A 21,042-nucleotide genomic window follows, 5' to 3' on the forward strand; every position below is an offset into this window, starting at 1 on the left:
AGTCCATAATCAGGATGTTTGTGTGTCATTTCCTTGCCTTCTGAGTGAATTTTCTTAATTTAAAATAAATTCCAGCAGCAGGCTTTCTGGTGATTTTTAAAAGTAAAGCAGGTTATTTATTGTCACATTCTTGCCCTGGATGTTTAAATGCAACATCTCAATCACTCGTCTCACTCACAATATCTCACACACAGAAGTTAGATACAGATGAAGTTAAAGCCGTAATTATAAAAATGGAATTTATAACTCAGTTTTTATATCTATATGGGCCTGTTGTCTTCTTGGCTGAGCTGATCCTTTAGTTGGAGTGAAGGTCTTTTAGAAGCAAATAATTCTCATCAAACTGCATCCTCTTGTCGATGAACAGCCAGGAGATTGGTTCTCAGGTAGGCTTGGAAGCTGGAACAAGTGCAGTACTTTGGCTGCATTGGTAGACTTTCAGCTATGATGGTTCAGTTGTTTCAGATGTTTCCTGGTGCTTCAGATGTCTTTCAGACACAGATTTGCTTTGTTGAGGTTGTATTATACTGCAGTCACTGACAGTTAATTCCAGTCACAAGACTGCAGGGTTAACACTTCTGGGGTCCAGACCACCACGAAACAAAAAAAGTTGATAATGGTCATTCACTCTTCTCTCTGCCCAGCCTTGAGCTCAAATATCCTCCTTTATTAGATATGGCACCCTGAGACCGACAGTATAGAGACTTCATATTCCCCACATGCTTGTTCATCCTTACACAGTGAGATGTTTAAACTTCACAGGTGCCTATGAAGTTCCCTTATTCAGCTCCATGTTTAACTAAATATTGGCCACGGAATCGAACGCTGTCCACAGTTTAATGTCCATAGTCACATGTTAAGTTGCAGCCATCTTAACAGAGTTTTGTGGCCAGTTTCACAAAGTATGACCTTACAGTCTCTAATATCGAGTATCTCATGCTTGTACTGAGCGTGATATCCTGGACCTGCTCCTGGACCTGGTTAAAACAGTCATTTGTAGATCCAGGATGGGTGAGTCCCATGGGGAGGGTGGTGGGGGGAATCACTCTGGCCACCAACCTATTTTCCATGGTCTTGTCTGTGCCCAGGTGGCCCTGGAGAGGGAACAGTGTCCACTGGTACGCTTGGTACATTCCACAACTGGTGGGGTACAGAGTGTCTCAGACACTGGAAACAACATTCTGGTTTAGCCGGGAAAGTTCCCTTTGCTTTTGTTGGGACTTTGTTGCTGATTTTGGTTTCTTTTAGTTTGATTGGGCAACATGCTTGGAGGAAACAAGGAAGAGGAAAAAATGTTCCATAGAAACTAGAATAATCTGTTCTGAATTTCTATCCTGCACTGACAGTGATGACTTTTGTAAACTCCTTTTACAGGATATTAGAATGGGAGGACTTGCAGAGAGAAATTTCAAATCAAACATCATGTCAAGATCTGACAGTCACTCGATTCATCAGGACCTGAATATCATTGGCCATTGAATGTGGAAGGAGAAATGTTTGTCTGTTCTGTCTTTCGGAAAAGATTTCAACCATCAGTGTGACTGGAAAAGTACCGAGACACACAAACATCCGAGTGAGAGTGTCCAAGTGCACGGACCGTGGAAAGAGCTTTAACCAGCTACACAGCCTGAAAAAAAATCACACCATTCACAGCAGGGAGAAAACGTGCACGTGTTCTGTGTGTAGACAAGGCTTCCATTGATCATTCAACCTGGAGAAACACGAGGACACTGGCACCATGGAGAAACCGTGGAAATGTGGCGACTGTGGGAAGGGCTTCAGATCCCCGTCCGTGCTGGAAATTCATCGACGCAGTCACATCGGGGAGAGACCGTTCACCTGCTCCGTATGTGGGAAGGGATTCACTCAGTCATCCAGCTTACAAAAACACCAGAGAACTCATACTGGGGAGAAACCATTCACCTGCTCTGAGTGTGGGAAGGGATTCAGTCAAGTAACCGACCTCACGTCACACCATCTTATTCATTCTGACATGAGACCTTTTAAATGTGCTGACTGTGAGAAGAGGTTTAAAAGCAAAAAGGTTTTGCTGATGCACCAACAAATTCACACTGAGGAGAGGCCGTTCACCTGCTCCGTGTGTGGGAAGGGATTCGCTCAGTCATCCAGCCTGCTGAAACACCAGAGAACTCACACTGGGGAGAGACCATTCACCTGCTCTAAGTGTGGGAAAGGATTCACCATTTCAGCTCACCTGCTGTGACACCAGCGAGTTCACTCTGACATGAGACCTTTTAAATGTTCCGACTGTGGGAAGAGCTTTAAAGGCAAATTGGATCTGCAGATTCACCAGCGCACTCACACTGGAGAGAGGCCATTCACCTGCTCCGCCTGTGGGAAGGGATTCACTCAGTCATCTACCCTGCTGAATCACCAGCGAGTTCATACTGGGGAGAAGCCATTCACCTGTTCCGTGTGTGCAAAGGGATTCACTCAGTTATCTCACTTGCAGAGACACCGACACACTCACACTGGGTAGAGATCGTTCACCTGCTCCGTCTGTGGGAAGGGATTCACTTGTTCATCGTACCTGCTGAGACACCAGCAAGTTCATAAGTGACTGCAGGAGTTGGATTCTGCTGTTATTATGTGTTATTCTGTTACCATGTTCATTCTGACAGCTGGAGATGTTAATAATCTCTGTAACTAGGTTGGAGCTTAATATTCTGGATTTAGGTTAAATAAATCAGCTTTGTGTCAAACACACAGTGTTCGAGTCCCTGATTTCTCTAAGATAAGAGACTGATTGATATCCTGTTACCGACTGTTCCATTTTTGGGCCTTTTCTCCTTTGTTAATGGAGACTTGTATTTATATAGCGCCTTTCACAACTTCAGGATGTCCTAAAGTGCTTTACAGCCAATTAAGTTCTTTTGAAGTGTAGTCACTGCTGTAATGGAGAAAGTGCAGTAGCCAAATTATGCACAGCAAGATCCCACTAATAGAAATGTGACTTTAACCAGGTAATCTGTTCAATGATGTTTGTTGAGGGATAAATATGAAGCAGTACACCAGGGAGAACTCCCCTGCTCTTTGGAATAACACTATTGGAACTTTTACACCAACTGAGAGGGCAGATGGGGCCGTAGTTGAATGTCTCATCTGGAAGATGGGACCTCTGACAGTGCAGTGCTCCCTCAGTACTGCATCAAAATATCAACCTGGATTTTATGCTCATGTTTCTGGACGTGGATTTGAACCCACAACCCCCTGACTCAGATATAAGAATACAATCACTGAGCCACAACTAACACCTCATCGTTACTCCAGATTATTTCAGTCCTCATACCTTCGGTTACTCTCATGGATGAGTGGAAGATTTAACTCTGGGAGTCACAGATCACCCAAAAAGTGGGTCGAAGTCCTAAGTGATCTTAAAGCATTTTATTAAGAAGCAACAGTTTAAATACGATACATCAGTTAAATAGGCAGAAAGAACATACAGCCCATAACAGGTGAGAATGGTTTACTGGTCCCGGTGTGGACAAATGGATGGGGAGATGCGGTGGGGGAACCTAATCTCCGTATCTGGAGGTGGCAATCTCCTCGGAATGGTTTACTGGCCCCGGATCAGGGGGATGCTGATCTCCGTGGCTGGAGGTGGCAGTCTCCTCGGGATGGTTTACTGGTCCTGGATCAGGGGGATGCTGATCTCCGTGGCTGGAGGTGACAGTCTCCTCGGAATGGTTTACTGGTCCTGGATCAGGGGGATGCTGATCTCCGTGGCTGGAGGTGGCAGTCTCCTCGGAATGGTTTACTGGTCATGGATCAGGGGGATGCTGATCTCCGTGGCTGGAGGTGACAGTCTCCTCGGAATGGTTTACTAGTCCTGGATCAGGGGGATGCTGATCTCCGTGGCTGGAGGTCGCAGTCTCCTTGGAATTTTTTCAAACGTTACAAATCACACCTGCACACTCACATCGGTATGCTAGTATCACGCCACATATGCTCCATCTGATACAAACCACTCTTGAACTTTCAGGTGATCTTATTGAAAGATCAAACAGGGCATCTGACTGAAGATCTTTGCTTATGGTTCTGATGCCTTGGGTAGTGGCCAGACTATCAAATGCAGTTTTCTTAAGAGTTCAGAGCAAGGATACAAACAAAGAAAGCTATCAATTTACTCATCCCATCTAAACTTCTCTGAGTTTCACTAGAATGTTCATGGCTACCAGATTGATCTATTCTGTTGAAGTATACCCAAGGTAGGGACAGGGGGTTATTCCAATTCCCATTTGGTGGTATAATTTACTCTATATTTTATTCTAAGTGGGGCATCGCATTAATTACCATTCTATCTCATTCCTGAGCCATGGAGGAATTTTGCCATCCAATTTAATATTCTCATAATATGGTGTCATTGGATCAGAGAAAGAACTCTAGGTACTTGCAATCAGTTTGGAGATAACTCCCATTCTCAAATACTTTGTCTTTAAAGATAACACATGGGATAAAGCCAAATTTTTAGTTCAAAACATCACGTCATTGGAAAGGGTTAACTTTTCTGCATGTTTGCAAAAGCACAGAGCAAACAACGTGCACAATTGTGGAAACATTACATAACTTCTTCAGATCAAAGATGAATGAAACTACCATTTTAAACTTATTTTTCTAATCATTTTGTTTTTTTTTATCTTTGCCCAAATTTTGTTCTTTTGTTTGATTCTCTCTTCAAGTATGTTTCCAAATGACTGTGTTAGAACTGAGGAAAAATAAAATTTAACAAGTTAGCTTTTACTGTTAAACAAAAGATTCAACCTTCTTAGACCAACAAGAGTTAGAGGAGGTGGAGCTTCCCACTGGTTATGTTTCAACTCTGAAACATAACTTGAAACCTAAAGTGTTTCTTCCATGAAGCAAACCTTTCAATGCCTTTTACAATTGTACAAGTGCATTGTAATTCGTACTTAAAGATTTACTTTCACTTAGTAATTATAACGTTTCACTTCTCTCAGCACCTAAGTTGGTGGCATTTTCGCTTAAATGCCAATTGATTCCAAATTTTTTAGCTTCTTCCTTGAAAGAATTTTTGAATCTTTGAGATTTGCGAGCAACGCCCTGCATTAACAATGACTGGACGGTGTTTCGAATGTATGGTATACTCTCAGCAGGGTAAGGACACTTCTTCATGGGAGGATGTATCAGTCTGCTAATATCTTCTGGTTTGGTCATGTCTCCGCAACCATGTGAATGCACCTGGCACAGATTCGAGAACTGCCTGGACCTCAGGATCATCAGAGGTGACGGGTTCGTACTCCTCTGCAAAGCCTGATAAAACTTGGGGCACACCTTTCATAGGGTCGGGGGGAAGATCGTGGATTATTGATGGCCTTCATTATCAATAGTGCAGAATACCGGTCTCCCACTATCTTTAATTCAATAGTAGACTGAACAATGACACGAGGAAGTGATTAAGTGATATATTTATTAGTTAATTGATTATCAAATTCAGCTAATGCTGAAGAAAATTGCAACAAAATCCTTGTATCTAACATGTAAACATCATTAAAATAAGACATTTCTCGAAACTGCTGCAAGTCCCTCTCTATTTAGAGGTAAATGACTATTATGTAATTGTCCCAAAAGCTAAACAGAACCTATGAGCTCCTCCATGTGTTATTTTGATACAGACTTTAAACTATTTATTTTTAACTACATTTAACTTAAAGTTGCTATGGCAATACAAGCTGTTGTTAATATTGGCTTAAAGTAGTGGACTCAGGACTGCCACAAAAGCACCTTAAAAACTTCAAAGAATAATCACCACAGTCATTTTTAAACTGGTGATTTAAGCCTGTCATTTCAGTTTCAGACAGGAACAGGGCACAGTTTTACATCAATCCCTGATTTAACGGTACGTTTCCAAACTGCCTGATTCAGGTTGTACAACCACAGTTGTAAAACAGCCTTCTACTCAGTGCCTCGGAGCTTTGAAACACAATGGTTATATAAAAAAGAGGGTTAGATTTACAGGGAGTTTGTATTTTTCCATCCATTTTTCTATGTGGCCTTGGACTCCTCACAGCCTGACCTTCATCATCTTTAGACTGTACATACTGCACAGAAACGTCTGGGACACATTTCTTACACACCTCAGGATTCACCCACCTTTGGGTTTTGCTGTCAGTGAAGCGAGATGAGAAAGATCGAAGTTCCGTTTGTCCCTCTCAGTGTGACCCTGAAGGACTGTGTCCAGGCTGAAGTTCTGTTCCTGCCATATGATCCTCCCCGATATTGTCATTTCTGAGTTCCAACCAGATGAGGCTAAACACTCAGATGGGAAAGACAAAAATGTACAACAATCTGCAATATTAAAGAGCGGCCCACTTATATGGTTCATTAACATCAGCAGAAGCAAAGCCAACTGTCAGAATAAAATAATTCAATCCTGATCATGATTAACAGCAGCAAAGCATGCAGAATCCAACCCCGACAGTCACTTGTGAACTCGCTGGTGTGTCAGCCAGGAGCCTGACTGAGTGAATCCCTCCCCACACATGGAGCAGGTGAACGGCCTCTCCACAGTGTGAACGGCTGGTGTGTGAAGAGATCCTTTTTAGCTTTAAAGGTCTTCTCGCAGTCAGTATATTTAAAAGCTCTTTTATCAGTGTTAACAAACTGAAGTGCCAGAAGGTGGGATGACCAAATGAATCCCTTCCCACATACAGTGCAGGTGAATGGCCTTTCCCCATTGTGAATTCACTGGTGTCAGCAGGTCATATGAATTACTGAATCCCTTCCCTTCACATAGAGCAGGCGAACGGCTTCTCCCCAATGTGAACTCACTGGTGTGTCAGTAGTTTGGATGGCCAATTAAATCTCTTCCCACAGACAAAGCAGGTGAACAGACTTTCCCCAGAGTAAATGCCTAGGTGTTTCAAAAGTCTGGATAGTCGATTATCCCTCCCGATATGGGGAACAGACAAATGGACTCTCCCTTGTGTGAATGCGTTGGTGCATCAGCAGGGATGATGAATAAGGGAATCCCTTCCCACACACGGAACCGGTGTACGGCCTCACCCTACTTTGACTGTGTTGAATTTCCAGCCTTGATGGGGAAACCCTACTTTTCAAATATCTTCTAAAAGGTGTTTAAAAATGTCAGTACAGGATAGAAATTCAGAACAGACAATTCTCGTTTAATTCCTTTTTATAATTTGTTCATGGGATGTGGGCATCACTGGCAAGGACAAAATATGTTGCCCTTCTCTAATTGCCCTTGGAAGGTGATCATGATTCAGCTCTGGAACTGCTGCAATCTATGTGGTGTAAGTGCAGTGACAGTGAAGGAATGAACTCTGACAAGAGAAAGGTTATGATGTAGCAGCTGAAGATGGTTGGACTTAGTACACCACCCTGAGGAACTTCTGCAGAAGTGTTCTGGGACTGAGATGATTGGCCTCCAACAACCATAATCATCTTTCTTTGTACTATGTATATTTCCAAGCAGTTTTCCACACTGATTCCAACTGAATTCTATTTTACTGGGGTTCTTGATGCCTCACTCGGTCAAATGCTCCTATAATGTTAGAGGCAGTCACCCTCACCTCACCTCTGGAATTCAGCTCTTTTGTCCATGTTTGTACCTAGGGCTGTAATGAGATCTGGAGCACTGTGGCCCTGGTGGAACTGAAACTGCGAATCAGTGAGTAGGTTTTTTATGAATAAGAAACCAGAACTAGAGGAACAATGAGTTCAGAAAATCAAAAAATGATACGATTCAGGCAGAGGTCATTCAGCTCGCCATGCCCATTCTGGCTCCACATTTCTGCCTTTTGTCTAGTGATGTGCAATTTTTTCCAATTCAAGAATTTATCGCTTTATGAAAGTTACTATTGAATTTATTTCCGCCATCATTTCAGGCAGTGGATTCCAAATCATGTCTGGAATAATGTCTCATATCCACTCATGTTCTTTACAATGTTAACTTAAACCTGAGCTGACTATTCACGAATCCTCTGACAGTGGAACTAGTTGTTCCTTATTAAGAGAGTTGGAGTCTCCAGGAGGTCACAGAGATAGGGAGGGGTGAGGTCATGGAAAGAATTAAACAAACAGACAAGAATTTTAAAGGCTGAAGACACCATGCATCTCCCCCAATACAGAATGTGGATCACTAATTATGGAAAGAATGCTTATTTAATGACTAAACATGTAGAAAGGTGAGAAATTATCCCTCTAAATATTACATATGGATGCATAATGAGGGACAAATGAATCCCCGTATCTTTAATTAACAGCAATATGGAAAGAGGGATCACCTTTAAAGGAATTACCTTTAAACACCTGATCCAACTGGTGATGTAGAATCCAACACCAGAAAAACAAAATGCCAACAACAGTTAAGCTGTTTTTTAATGAAAGAAATCTGGAATAAATTTTTAAAAGATAATTTGTTTATCAGTATTCACACAGACCCATTTAACTCGTCAACTCAGGTTCCAGCTGTCAAGCCCTGTAATTTTACGCAGAAGCTGCTTCTCCATTGATCCTGCAGCCTCTGAATTCCATTTCCTGTTGGTTCCCAGGACAATCGTTCACCACTCACCAATATTCCACTTTCAGGGGAAGTTCAGGGGCTGGGAGGAAGAAATAAATTGTGGCCATGAATTAGCGGGAACACAATTAGATAACATGAAGGAAAACACCTTTTATAATTATCAAATTAATTATTTGTATTAACATATTCATTTGGAGAGACTGATGGGAAGTGGGAGTAGATAATGTTCAGTTTTCTCCCATGCTATTTTTCAATGATTCTGACACATTAATATTCTTAAATTAATATTCTAAATGTTCCATCGAAATTAGAATAGTCTGTTCTGAATTTCTATGATGCACCTACAGTGATAACTTCTGCAAATACATTTTACAGGGTAATCAGAAGGGGAGGATTTACAGATGGGAAACTTAAACCAACATCTGACAGAGTCACTCAATTCATCAGGGTCTGAAAATCATCATCCTTTGAATGTGGAAGGAGAAATGCTGTTGATTCAACGAATGGCTGATGGTCCAACCCACAATACACCACATGCGTGGATATGGCCCATCTCCACCAGAAGGGCCGCAGCGCGCAAGCGCAGGAAGCCCCCCTCCCCCCCTCCCCAAAAGTCCGACTGACCGCGCTGAGCATGCGCGATGCGGTTCCAGGCTGAGCGGGGTCGTGCGCAGCCTCAGTGAAGCGAGTGCGGCTCCCAGAGGCTGAATGAAAGCGGCTGGTGGGAGGGAGATTATTACAGACTGACGGAAGGTCAGAGACCTGAAACATTAACTCTCTCTCGCTGTATAGATGTTGCCGGAACTGTTGGGTATTTTTAACAATTTCTTTTTTTATTTTATTGCAGCGAATGCTGGGGATTGTCGCTCGGCAGCCGGGAAGAGGCGGCGGCGGGGAACCGGCGGGAGGGCGGAGAGGGTTCATTAACGCCCGGTGAAGGCCGCAAACCCCGAATTAGAACCTGCAGGTCCCGCGTTTGCAGCCTAAGGGCTTTTCCCAGAAGTCAACGGCCGCCATCTTGTTTCAGCGGGGCGCAGAGCGCATGCGCGTCCATATTAGTGGCGAAACGGAGTGGGCGGGACTTCAGGGTCCCAGTGATCAGGAGAGAAAATTATTGATTCATTCATTTTAGTCTCACTCTGCACACGGGAGCTGAAGAACTAAACTCGGGCAGGAGTAGAAAGGGTGAAAACTGGGAGTGGAGGGTGGAAGTGGTGTGATGGGTTTGGATCTCCACACGTTGGGGAGCATGTGTGGGACGGGAATATACACCTTTGGGACAAATAGAAAGGAAGTAATGTTCCATCGAAATTAGAATAGTCTGTTCTGAATTTCTATGCTGTACCTACAGTGATAACTTCTGCAAATACATTTTACAGGGTAATCAGAAGGGGAGGATTTGCAGATAGGAAACTTAAACCAAACATAACATCAACATCTGACAGAGTCACTCAATTCATCAGGGTCTGAAAATCATCATCCTTTGAATGTGGAAGGAGAAATTTTTGTTCTCTCTGTGGGAGAACGCTTCGAACATCAGTGTGACTGGAAAAGCACCAAGACACACACATATTGGAGTGAGATTGTTGCAGTGCACTGACTGTGGAAATAGCTTTCACCAGTTACACAGCCTGAAAAGACATCACACCATTCACAGCTGGGAGAAACTGTACACATGTTCTGTCTGTGGATGAGGCTTCAACTGATCATCGAAACCGGAGGGACACAAGAACACCTGCACCATGGAGAAACCTTGGAAATGCAGGGGCTGTGGGAAGGGATTCAGATCGCCATCCCAGCTGGAAACTCATCAACACATTCACACTGGGGAGAAGCCATTCACCTGCCCTGTGTGTGGGAAGGGATTCAACCAGTCATCTAATCTGCTGAGACACCTGTGAGTTCACACTGAAGAGAGATGCTTCACCTGTTCAGTGTATGGGAAGGGATTCACTCAGTTATTCAACCTGCTGACACACCAGCGAATTCACACTGAGGAGAGACCATTCACCTGTTCCATTTGTGGGAAGGGATTTACTCAGGCATTCAACCTGCTGACACATCAGCAAATTCACACTAGGGAGAGGCCATTCACCTGCTCCGAGTGCGGGAAGGGATTCACTCGCTCGTCTCACCTGCTGACACACCAGCAAATTCACACTGAGGAGAGACCATTCATCTGCCCTGTATGGGCGAAGGGATTTACTCAGACAACCTGCCTCATGTCACACCAGTGAATTCACACCGAGGAGAGGCCATTCAATTGCACTTCCTGTGGAAAGAGTTTCAGGCATTCTTCCACCCTCATTGCACACCAGCGAGTTCACACTGGGGAGAGGCCATTCACCTGCTCTGTGTGTGGGAAGGGATTCACTCAGCCAGCCTCAAATTACACCAGAGAATCCACTCTGAGGAGAGACCATTCAGCTGCAATTCCTGTGGAAAAAGGCTCAAGTTTCCATCAAATCTCAGGGCACACCAGCGAGTTCACACTGAGGAGAGACAATTTACCTGCTCTGACTGTGGGAAGGGATTCAACCAGTCATCCAACCTGCTGAGACAACAGCGAGGTCACACTGAGGAGAAGCCATTCAGCTGCATTTCCAGTGGAAAGAGGTGCAGGAAGTCATCCACATTCAGTGCACACCAACAAATTCACACTAGAAGAGATCAATCACCTACTTAGTGTGTGGGAAGGGATTCACTCAGTAATGATATCTGCTGAGACAGCAGCAAATTTATAAGTGACTGCAGGGGTTGGATTCTGCTGTTATTGCTGCTGTTAATCACATCCAGGACTGATAGTCCAACAATATTTGGCTTATTTCTGCTATTGTTAACGATCCCTATAACTGACTGGAGTTTAACATTCTGGAGAAGACAGGGAGATGATGTTCAAATAAACACTAGATCAGCCAACTTCAGGCAATCAAAACTGTCGATGATAACAAAGTCTCCATGCTATGTATAATGGGATTAAGAGGGCGCTTGGTCCGACCATCACCAATGTTGCCCCCAAGAAGTTTGCAGATGGTGAAGTACTCTCGGACAGAAGTAAACAGATGTTCCACTGCTGTACTCCCATGAGATGGACATCTCCCAGTCTCTGTTTCATGCTCTCCTGCAGCTTCCTGTCATGGCTGAGTTTGATGAGGAACCTTCATCACTTCAGCTCAAAGTCCATTGATTGCTCAGCAAGCAGAAAGGCACCCGGCAAGGATGGAATTCCAGCTGTGCAGCTCAAGCACGGAAAGTCCCATCTACTGCCACAATCTCATGCCCTTCTCTGTTGGAAGGTGGGATCTGTTCCACAGGAGATGCGTGATGCAAAAATCATCAAAATAATCAAAAACAAAGGTGACAGAGGAGATTGAAACAACTACAGGGACATCTCACTTCCCAGTGTCACTGCGAAGGCCTTTGCTAGGGTCATGCTTAAAAGACTTCACGTACTTGCAGACTGAGTTTGTCCAGAAGCACAGTGCGGTTTCTGTGCTGGCAGATCTACAGTGGACATGATCTTCTCCATACGTCAGCTACAAGAGAAGTGTATGATTGGTATTTAATCTAAAATGCTGCCAGCTTCTGTGCTGTGAAAAGTGAAACATTTTAACTACTAAGTGAAAATAAATCTTTTAACTATGGATTACAATGTATTTGTACAATTGTAAACGGCACTGGAAGGTTTGATTCCCTGAAGAAAAGCTTCAGTCTTGAGCTTATGATCCTATCTCAGAAGCTGTGGGAAGCTCCATCCTCTTTATCTCTTTTGTGTCTGTTATGAAAGTCAGACTTACCTTGGAGTTGGGAGCTGGGGCCAGGAACTCCAAGTCCCAACAGGCCTCAGAGTGTCCGCACATGTGCAGACTGGGAGTGCGCTGCACATGCGCAGTTTGGCATTTTGTGTTCTTTGGGCCGAGGACCGGCCCAGTGCACCTGTGCATAAAGGAAAAAGGTGTGAAAACCCATGTCATGTGAATGGGAGTGGAGACCATTGATGAGAAGTGTCCCTGGCAGGGGAGAGGGAGAGGTCCCAGTTAAGATAAAAAGAGAAGAGCAGAGAAAGAGGCCCCAAGTAGGAAAAGAGCTGAAGTTAGGAGACATTAATGAAGAGTGCTCACGAGAAGCCCTGAATATTCAAGAAGACAGTAGAAGGTTGGTGACTCTTTGCTTCTGGCCTTCGGGGCAAAGCTACCATTTTGGAGCAGTAGTGTTCTCTCGTCACAGCCAAAGAGCTGAAGTGCTTGTGAGTTGGTACTTGAGTGAGGACTCTGGAATCCAAGGGAAGAGAATCTTGGGAGATGAGATTGAAACCATGAGAGGTTGCCATTGATGCTGTCCAAGTTGGAGTGACTTTGGAGAGAATTCCATGATGAGACCTTTGAAGACAAAGACAGCAATGAGAGAGACAGAATTTCAATGAAATTGGTTGACTTAGAGTGTTTACTGACATCTGGATGCATATTGAGAAATTGGTGGACTCTGTTTTGGTCACATTTTCTGTTTATTATGCAGGGTGGTGTGTTCGACCACCATTTGCCTGTTAATTCACATGTACCTCATATTAACTCTGAATGTTAAAGTACATAATAGGTTGTTCTGAAAGTATATTTTTGTGTGTTCAAAACCCATGGAATCTTATGGATTTATTCTCTGACAACTGTCTTGAATCTCAAACCTTGTTCACTTTAAACAAAACATTATTTCCCCCTAACTGGATCTTGCCAACAACTTGGGGGTCTGGTGTGTAGGATCATAACAGATCTAAGAAGGTTGAAGCTTCTCCTTTTCTGTGAAAGCTAACTTTTTTAGTTTTATTTTTCTTTAGTTTCATTACAGTCTTTTGAAAAGGTGCCTGAAGAAAGAGCAAAATAAAAACAAAAGCAAGTATAAATAGAAAAGCAAATGAATTTGAAAAGCAAAGTTCAAAATGTGTTTGATTCATCTTTGATCTGAAAATGAAGTTATGTAAAGTTGACACAATTGTGTGCATTATGACTGTTTTCTCCACCATTTGCAAACAATCAGAGAAGTTACCCCTTTCCACTGACAGCATCATGACAATTTGAACTAAAGACTTTGCCTTTTAAAGGTTTGGCTTATTCCCATTTGTATCTCTCAAGACAAAGTGTTTGAGAACGGGAGATATGAGAGTTATCTCCAACCTGATTGCAAATGCTTCTGTGTCTGATGTAAAAACATCATATTATTTGAATGTCAAATTGGATGGTAACATTCCTCCACTACTCCTGAATGAGATAGAATGGTAATAATGGGATGCTGCACTTAGAATAAAAGAGAAAAATCACAACACCAAGTGGGAATTGGAATGACTCACTCTGAGTACAGTTCAATAGAAAAGATCAACCTGGTATTGTCACGACTCACTGGGGATAGTGCACTGTAATAGCAAGGCCCACTGGTCCCTGAGCTGAGACAAATGTGAGAAGTTTGATTAGACCACCAAATTGCCCCAATTTTACCTAACTGTAATTTAATTTAGATTAACAGAATACGAGCAAGTTTGTAAAATTAACAACTGTTTATTAAACAAATTATCTGTAACCAGTGGCAATAGGAAGAAAAATGAACTGCTAACTTTTAACTCTATAACTTAAACTCGACCCCATCTTAACCCCTATACACACACACACACATACACATACAAGACATACAAAACATGGGCTTTAAGGGTGAGGTAAAAACAGTTCAATGGCACCAATCTGGAGTATGGGATTAGATGGATTGATTTTGATTGATGTCTTCCAAAATTCCTTGCAGTTCATTGTTAATGACACGAGATGGTCTTCCATCACTTTCTGTCTGTCGTTCATTGGTTGAAAACTTGCTTTTCGATGTCTCTACTGGTGATTTTCTTCCTTTCCCTTTGGCTCGGTGTTTTCAAAGAAATCAGGTCACAGAGACATGAAGAAAAGCCAGCTATCTGTTATGGCAGAATTACTGAAATCTTTCAAATACAGGAGAGAAAAGTTTCAGGCGTGCCCTCTTTGCAGGATAGGAGCCGTTCTGTCTGCTCACTGTGCTTTCACACAAAACCTTGATCACCTGATCAGGTGCCAATTGAAACATTGTTGCTAGGCAGTTCCCCTTTCCAACCACATGCTGTCCAGCCTGGCACTTTGTTCCTGGGAATCGCAACATTGTATATTTTACAGTTTTAAAGCCACAATCCAAGAAAATAAATGATATGTTGTTTGCAACAGTCCAACAGAAAATAAATAAATAAATATATTCCTTATAGTATCCATGTCCACTCTAGTGAAAGTCAGGAAAGTGCAGAATCAGTCTTCAATATTTCACAGGGATATCATTCAGATGGGACATGTCCATTGGGACCTTTCATTTCACAGGGCTAGTGACGAACATCCTGGTGCATTCTCAGCCATCTTTAGCAATTATGAACATGTGAAGGGCTGGAACAAGAAACACTCCCCCAATTTGATCCCTAAACAAAAATAATTATTTTTGCAGGCGTCGAGGTGTGACCCAAGTCAAATTAAAGTTATCCTTGTGATAGAAAACCTCATCATGTAGGATGAATCAATCCTTCTTGCTGTGAGGGATGAGGGGAATTCTTCCCTGTGTTGTACGACCTCTTTGACCTGAGTCACATCAGGGTTCTGAAAATTTTTAAAATCAGCTTTAACTGGAGTCTGTCGTACCGGTGCCAATGATTGTGAATATTCAGCATTGGGGATATAGAGAGATAGTGAGGAACCAGTGACTGTGGGATTGAACTCAGCCAGAATCAGCAGCACCTTCAGGAAAGGTGAGAGGGGAAACAATGGAAAAATCTTTAACATTTCTGTGTATTTCCAGAGGAGAGCAGCAGTTTAAATCAATTCGAAAAATGGAGCATGGCAGAGCGTCAATTCACTAAGATTTGTGTGTACTTTCTTTTAATCTATCTCTATTTGATAGCATTTTTTTCTTGTTCCTACTTGGAGCAGCAATGGCGCTGCCCTTACCCAACATTCCCTGCGGACGCGAACGTGCCCTATTCCCTCTTTAGGGGCCCATCGCGCAGCCGCAGTACTGGACAGTATCTGGAACATGCGCAGTATCAGTTTGATGAGAACTCTGCTAGTGCTGGAGACGCATTTTGCCACGGGTGAGAGTCAGGAGGGAGGAAGGGAGCCGGGAATTGGATGGAGGAATGGGGAGGGAGAGGAGGCTTCATAAATAGCTGATGTCGGCCCCAAATCCCGAATAAGACCTTGCAAGTCTCGCGTATGCAGCACTGGGGCTTATTACCGGGAACAGGCCCAGGTTAACCGCCAGATTGGCTCTGCGGGTAGGAGTGCGCATGTGCGAAAATTTTAGTGACGCAACAGAGCCGTCTTCAGGGTCCCGGTGACCGAGAGAGAAAATCATTGACTCATTGATTTCATTCTCATTCTGCACACAGGAGCTGGTGACAGGCTTGGGTTAATGGCCGTCAACTTTAGAGGGGCAAGATGTTGCAGGGAGCCTGCACGATCGCCTGAAGAACATGAGAACAAGAGCAGCAGAATAAGCAGTAAGCATTTGGCCCATCAAACCTTCTCCATTCAATAAGATCATGGCTGATCTGATTGTGACCTCAACTCCACATTCCTGCCACCACCCTCCCCCCCCTCCTCCCATAACATTTGATCCCCTTGTGGATCCAAACTTTCTTTAACACAGCCTTGAATATATCCAATGACCCAGTCTCCACTTCTCACTGGGGAAGAGAATCCCAAAGACATACAACCCTCTGAGAGAATAAATTTCTCTTCATCTCAGTTTTACATGGGGGATGCCTTATTTTTAAACCATTTTCTCTAGCTCTAGATTCCTCCTTGAGGGAAAACATCCCCTCAGCATCTACCATGTCAAGCACCCTCAGAATCTTACACGTTTCAATGAGATCACCCCTCATTCTTTTAAACTCCTATAAGTATAGACCCAACCTGCTCAACCTTTCCCCAGGAATCAGCCAAGTGAACCTTCTCTGAACTGCTTTCATTGCAAATTTTTCCCTGCTTAAGTAATCCTGGGCCAGGAGCAGGAGGAGAGACCTTGTGAATTTCTATCCTGGACTGATAGGGATGGATTTTGGAAACTCCTTTTACAGGGGGTTAGAAGGGAAGGGTTTACACACAGCAAACTCAAACCGAGAGAAATGTTTGTCTTTCTGAATTTCTAACCTCAACTGAGACTTATGACTTTTGTAATCTCCTTTTACAGGGAGTTAGAAGATGTGAAGATTGTGAGATTTTTCTCTGACTCCAGTGCTTTTGATATATTTTCAGCTGCAGGCTCCAACAGGTTCAGAAGTGACTATTATTGAACATTCATGTACACTTTAGAGCTTTTAGTGCTGTGGTTCCAAGGCTCTGGGACTGGTGTGGGTCCTTTATTGTGAATCCATGTCCATCCATTGCTCTGCTTCACCTCTACCCTCCCTGATCACCTCTCTGTCATTGTCTAACTTCCTCTGTCTCCAATAGTGGGCTTATTTTAACCATTTGGTAATTTATTGTTATTTCTTCCAAATCAGGTTTCCACTGGTGCCCATCCCCCAGTTTTGTTTAATTCATTCATGGGATGTGGATATCGCTGGCTAGGCTAGCATTTATTTCCCATCACTAATTGCCCTTTGAAGGTGGGGGTGAGCTTCCTTCTTGAACCACTGCAGTCCATCTGGTGTAGGGATTTGAAAACAGGGAAGTGAATTTTCAAATTTTGGTGCTTAAACAGGAACCTTTGTAGGTCAGTGAGCCCAGGCATGATGGGTGAACAATACTTGGTGTGAGTAAGGATACGGGCAGCAATGATTTACATGACCTCAAGGTTACAAGGAAGCAAAATGTGGGAGGCTGGCCAAGAGTGCCTTAGAATAGTTAAGTCTAGAAGTAATAAAGGAATAGATGAGTGTTTCAGAGGCAGATGAGCGGAGACAAGGACAGAGTCAGGTGATGTTTTTGAGATGAAAGTGGACGGTCTTGGTGTTTACGCAGATATGTGGTCAGAACTCTGTTTGGAGTGAAACATGACACTGACATTGTAAACAGCATGATTCAGCCTCAGACAATTGCCGAGGAGAGGGATGGAGTTGGTGGCTAGAGAGTGGAGTTTGTAGCGGGGAATGAAGACAATGGTTTTCATCTTCCCAGTATTTAATTGGAGGAAATTTCTGTTCGCCCAGAACTGGATGTCAGACAAGTCAAGATGGTGTGTGACTTGGAGAGGAACTTGGAGGCAATTGTGTTTGCTTACACCTGCTACCCTGGTCCTTTAGCTGATGGAGGTTCAAAGTTTGGGAAATTCTGCCAAAGTTCTGGCCGAGTTGTAGATATATAACATCCCTCTCCTTCGCTCCTGCCTCTTCCATGTATCTCTCTCCTCCCATAGAGGGCAGTGTCTTGTGTAGGTCCAGGCGGGGTAGCAGATTCCCTTCAATGAAGGACATCAGTGACCATCTGGCAGCTTTCACTTTTTCCTAGTCTCAGACCACGAATTATCAGATTCATTCAGTGTAGTTTCACAACCTGCCTTACTTTCACAATCCTTTTTTTCTGTTTGAAACCAATTTCACAGGGTATTAGAAGCGGAGGATCTGAATTTGGGAAACTCATACCAAACATCATCTGACAGGATCTGACAGAGTCGCCCAATTTATTGTAACCTGAATATCATCAGATTCTGAACATGGAAGGAAAAAGCACCGTTCACAGTGGGGACAAACCGTACACATGCTCTTTGTGTGGACGAGGCTTCAGCCAATCATCTGGGCTCACAAACCATAAATGCAGTCACACCGGACAGACACCTTGGAAATATGGGGACTGTGGGAAGGAATTCAATAACCTGTCAAAGCTGAAAACTCATCGACACAGTCGCACCGGGGAGAGACCGTTCACCTGCTCGCTGTGTGGGAAGGGATTCACTCAGTCATCAATTCTGCTGAGACACCATCGAGCTCACACTGGGGAGAGGCCATTCGCCTGCTCTGAGTGTGGAAAGGGATTCACTCAGTTATCCATTCTGGTGACACACCAGCGAGTTCACACTGACGAGAGACCTTTTAAATGTCTGCACTGTGGAAAGTGCTTTAAAAGTTCCAGGGAACTGATGTCCCATCAACGTGTTCACACTGAGGAGAGACCTTTTAAATGTCCAGACTGTGGGAAGTGCTTTAAAAGTTCCAGGGAACTTATACCTCACCAACGCGTTCACACTGACGAGAGACCTTTTCAGTGTCTAGACTGTGGAAAGTGCTATAAAAGTTCCGGGGAACTGATGCGACATCAACGTGTTCATACTGACGAGAGACCATTCAGGTGCTCTCACTGTGGAACTGGGTTCAGGCAATCGTCTCAACTCATTGTACACCAGCGAATTCACACTGGGGAGAGGCCGTTCACCTGCTCTGAGTGTGGGAAGGGATTCACTCGGTCATCCCACCTGCTGACGCACCAACGAGTTCACACTGGGGAGAAGCCATTCACCTGCACTGAATGTGGGAAGAAATTCACTCGTACATCCCACCTGCTGACACACCACCGAGTTCACACTGGGAAGAGGCCATTCACCTGTTCTGTGTGTGGGAAGGGATTCACTGTGTCATCCACCCTACTGAAACACCAACGAGTTCACAAGTGAGTTCTGGAAAATGTTCCATGGAAGCTAGAATTGTCTGTTCTGAATTTCTATCCTGGACTGACAGTGATGACTTTTGTAAACTGGTTTTACAGAATATTCGAAGGAAGGATTTGCAGATGTGAAACTCAAACCAAATGTCATATCACAGTCTGGCTGACTCACTCGATTCATCAGGACCTGAATACCATTGGCCTTTGAATGTGGAAGGAGAAATATTTGTCTGTTCTGTTTCTGGGAAAAGATTTCAAACATCAGTGTGACAGGAAAATCACCCAGACACACACCCCTGAGAGAGGGTGTTCCAGTGAACTGATTGTGGAAAGACCAGTTACACAGTCTGAAAAAGCATCACACCATGGATAGAACTGTGGAAATGTGGGGACTGTGGTAAAGGATTTAGTTATCCATCCCTGCTGGAAAACCATTGGCACAGTCACACTGGGAGGAAGCCGTTCATCTGTTCCATGTGTGGGAAGGGATTTATTAAGTCATCCTGCCTCATATTACACCAGCCAATTCACACTGATGAGATATTGTTCAGCTACACATATTGTGGAAAGAGGTTCAGGCAGTCATCCACCCTGCTGACACACCAGGGACTTCACACTGGGGAGAGGCCATTCAGCTGCACTTGCTGTGGAAGGAGGTTCAAGTGTTCAGCCAAACTCAATTCACATAAGCGAGTTCACACTGGGGAAAGGCCGTTCACTTGTTCTGTGTGTGGGAAGGAACTCTCTAATTCATCCAGCTTTCTAAGTCACCAGTGAATTCATACTGAAGAGAAGCCATTCAAGAGAATCTGCACTTCATGTGGGAAGAATTTCAGGCAGTCATCTGCCCTCACTGCTCACCAACGCACACACACTGGGGAGAGACCATTCACCTGCTCCATGTGTGGGAAGGGATCCACTCAGTCCAGCAGCCTTCTGTTTCACGAGCGCACTCACACCGGGGAGAAGCCATTTACCTGCTCCATGTGTGGGAAGGGATTAATTCAGTCATGGTACCTGCTGACACACTAGCAAGTTTGTAAGTGATCCTGGGGGTTGAATTCTGCTGTTAATCACATCCAGAATTGATAGTCTGACAATATGAGGTTTGTTTCTGCTGTTAGTAACAACCCCTATAACTGGCTGGAGTTTAATATTCTGGAGATGTCACTGATTTTTGGGACTGCAGTATCCCTTTTTAAAAACACCATCTGTGATCTTTCCCCTTAATTCAAGAACTCACAACAGAAACTCATGTACAATAAAATTATGAACTTTTACTGCAATCCTAAATTGGCCTTTGCAAAATCTAAAATTCAGTGTTTGACAGGTTCCACTGATTAGCAACTCCAATTAGAAAGTGCTGATTGTCAGCAAGGATTAATCAGAATCCACAGGGCACATGTGATATAAAAGTCATCACACTATAGAAAAACAAAGGTGATTGGGGAGATTGCAACAACTACAGGGACATCTCACTCCTTAGAGCCACTGGGAAGGCCTTCGCTGGAGTCATGCTCAAAGACTCCATCTACTTGCAGACTGAGTGTATCCAGAAGTACAGTGCGGTTCCTGTGCTGGCAGATCTACAGCGAACATGATCTTCTCCATACACCAGCTACAAGAGAAATGTAGGGAACAGGATATACCTCTTTACCTTACTATTGTAGATTTCAGTAAAGCATTCAACGCCGTCAGCAGGGCAGGACTCTACAAGATTTTGGAGAAAATTGACTGTCCCCCTAAACAGCTCATCTCATCCACTCCTTTCATGACAACGTGCAGTGACTGTACAGTTTGACGGCAACACTTCCGACAGTTTCAGGGTGAAGAATGGAGTGAAACAGACGCCTACACTGAAAACAACAGCCCACAACG

At 43.7% G+C, this 21,042-nt stretch overlaps 1 pseudogene across 1 annotated transcript; it reads left to right on the forward strand.

The window, feature by feature from the left end:
• The first annotated feature begins 1,379 nt into the window (after positions 1–1,379).
• On the forward strand, positions 1,380–19,450 carry LOC144697424 (uncharacterized; annotated as a pseudogene). The gene is made up of 5 exons (XR_013580365.1): positions 1,380–2,540; positions 5,953–5,967; positions 12,456–12,462; positions 18,235–19,170; positions 19,267–19,450. The product of XR_013580365.1 is annotated as an uncharacterized LOC144697424 (transcript).
• The last annotated feature ends 1,592 nt before the right edge of the window (positions 19,451–21,042 follow it).

Source organism: Cetorhinus maximus, chromosome 23 (genome assembly GCF_964194155.1).
Source record: "Cetorhinus maximus chromosome 23, sCetMax3.hap1.1, whole genome shotgun sequence".
Taxonomy (NCBI): Eukaryota; Metazoa; Chordata; class Chondrichthyes; order Lamniformes; family Cetorhinidae; genus Cetorhinus; species Cetorhinus maximus.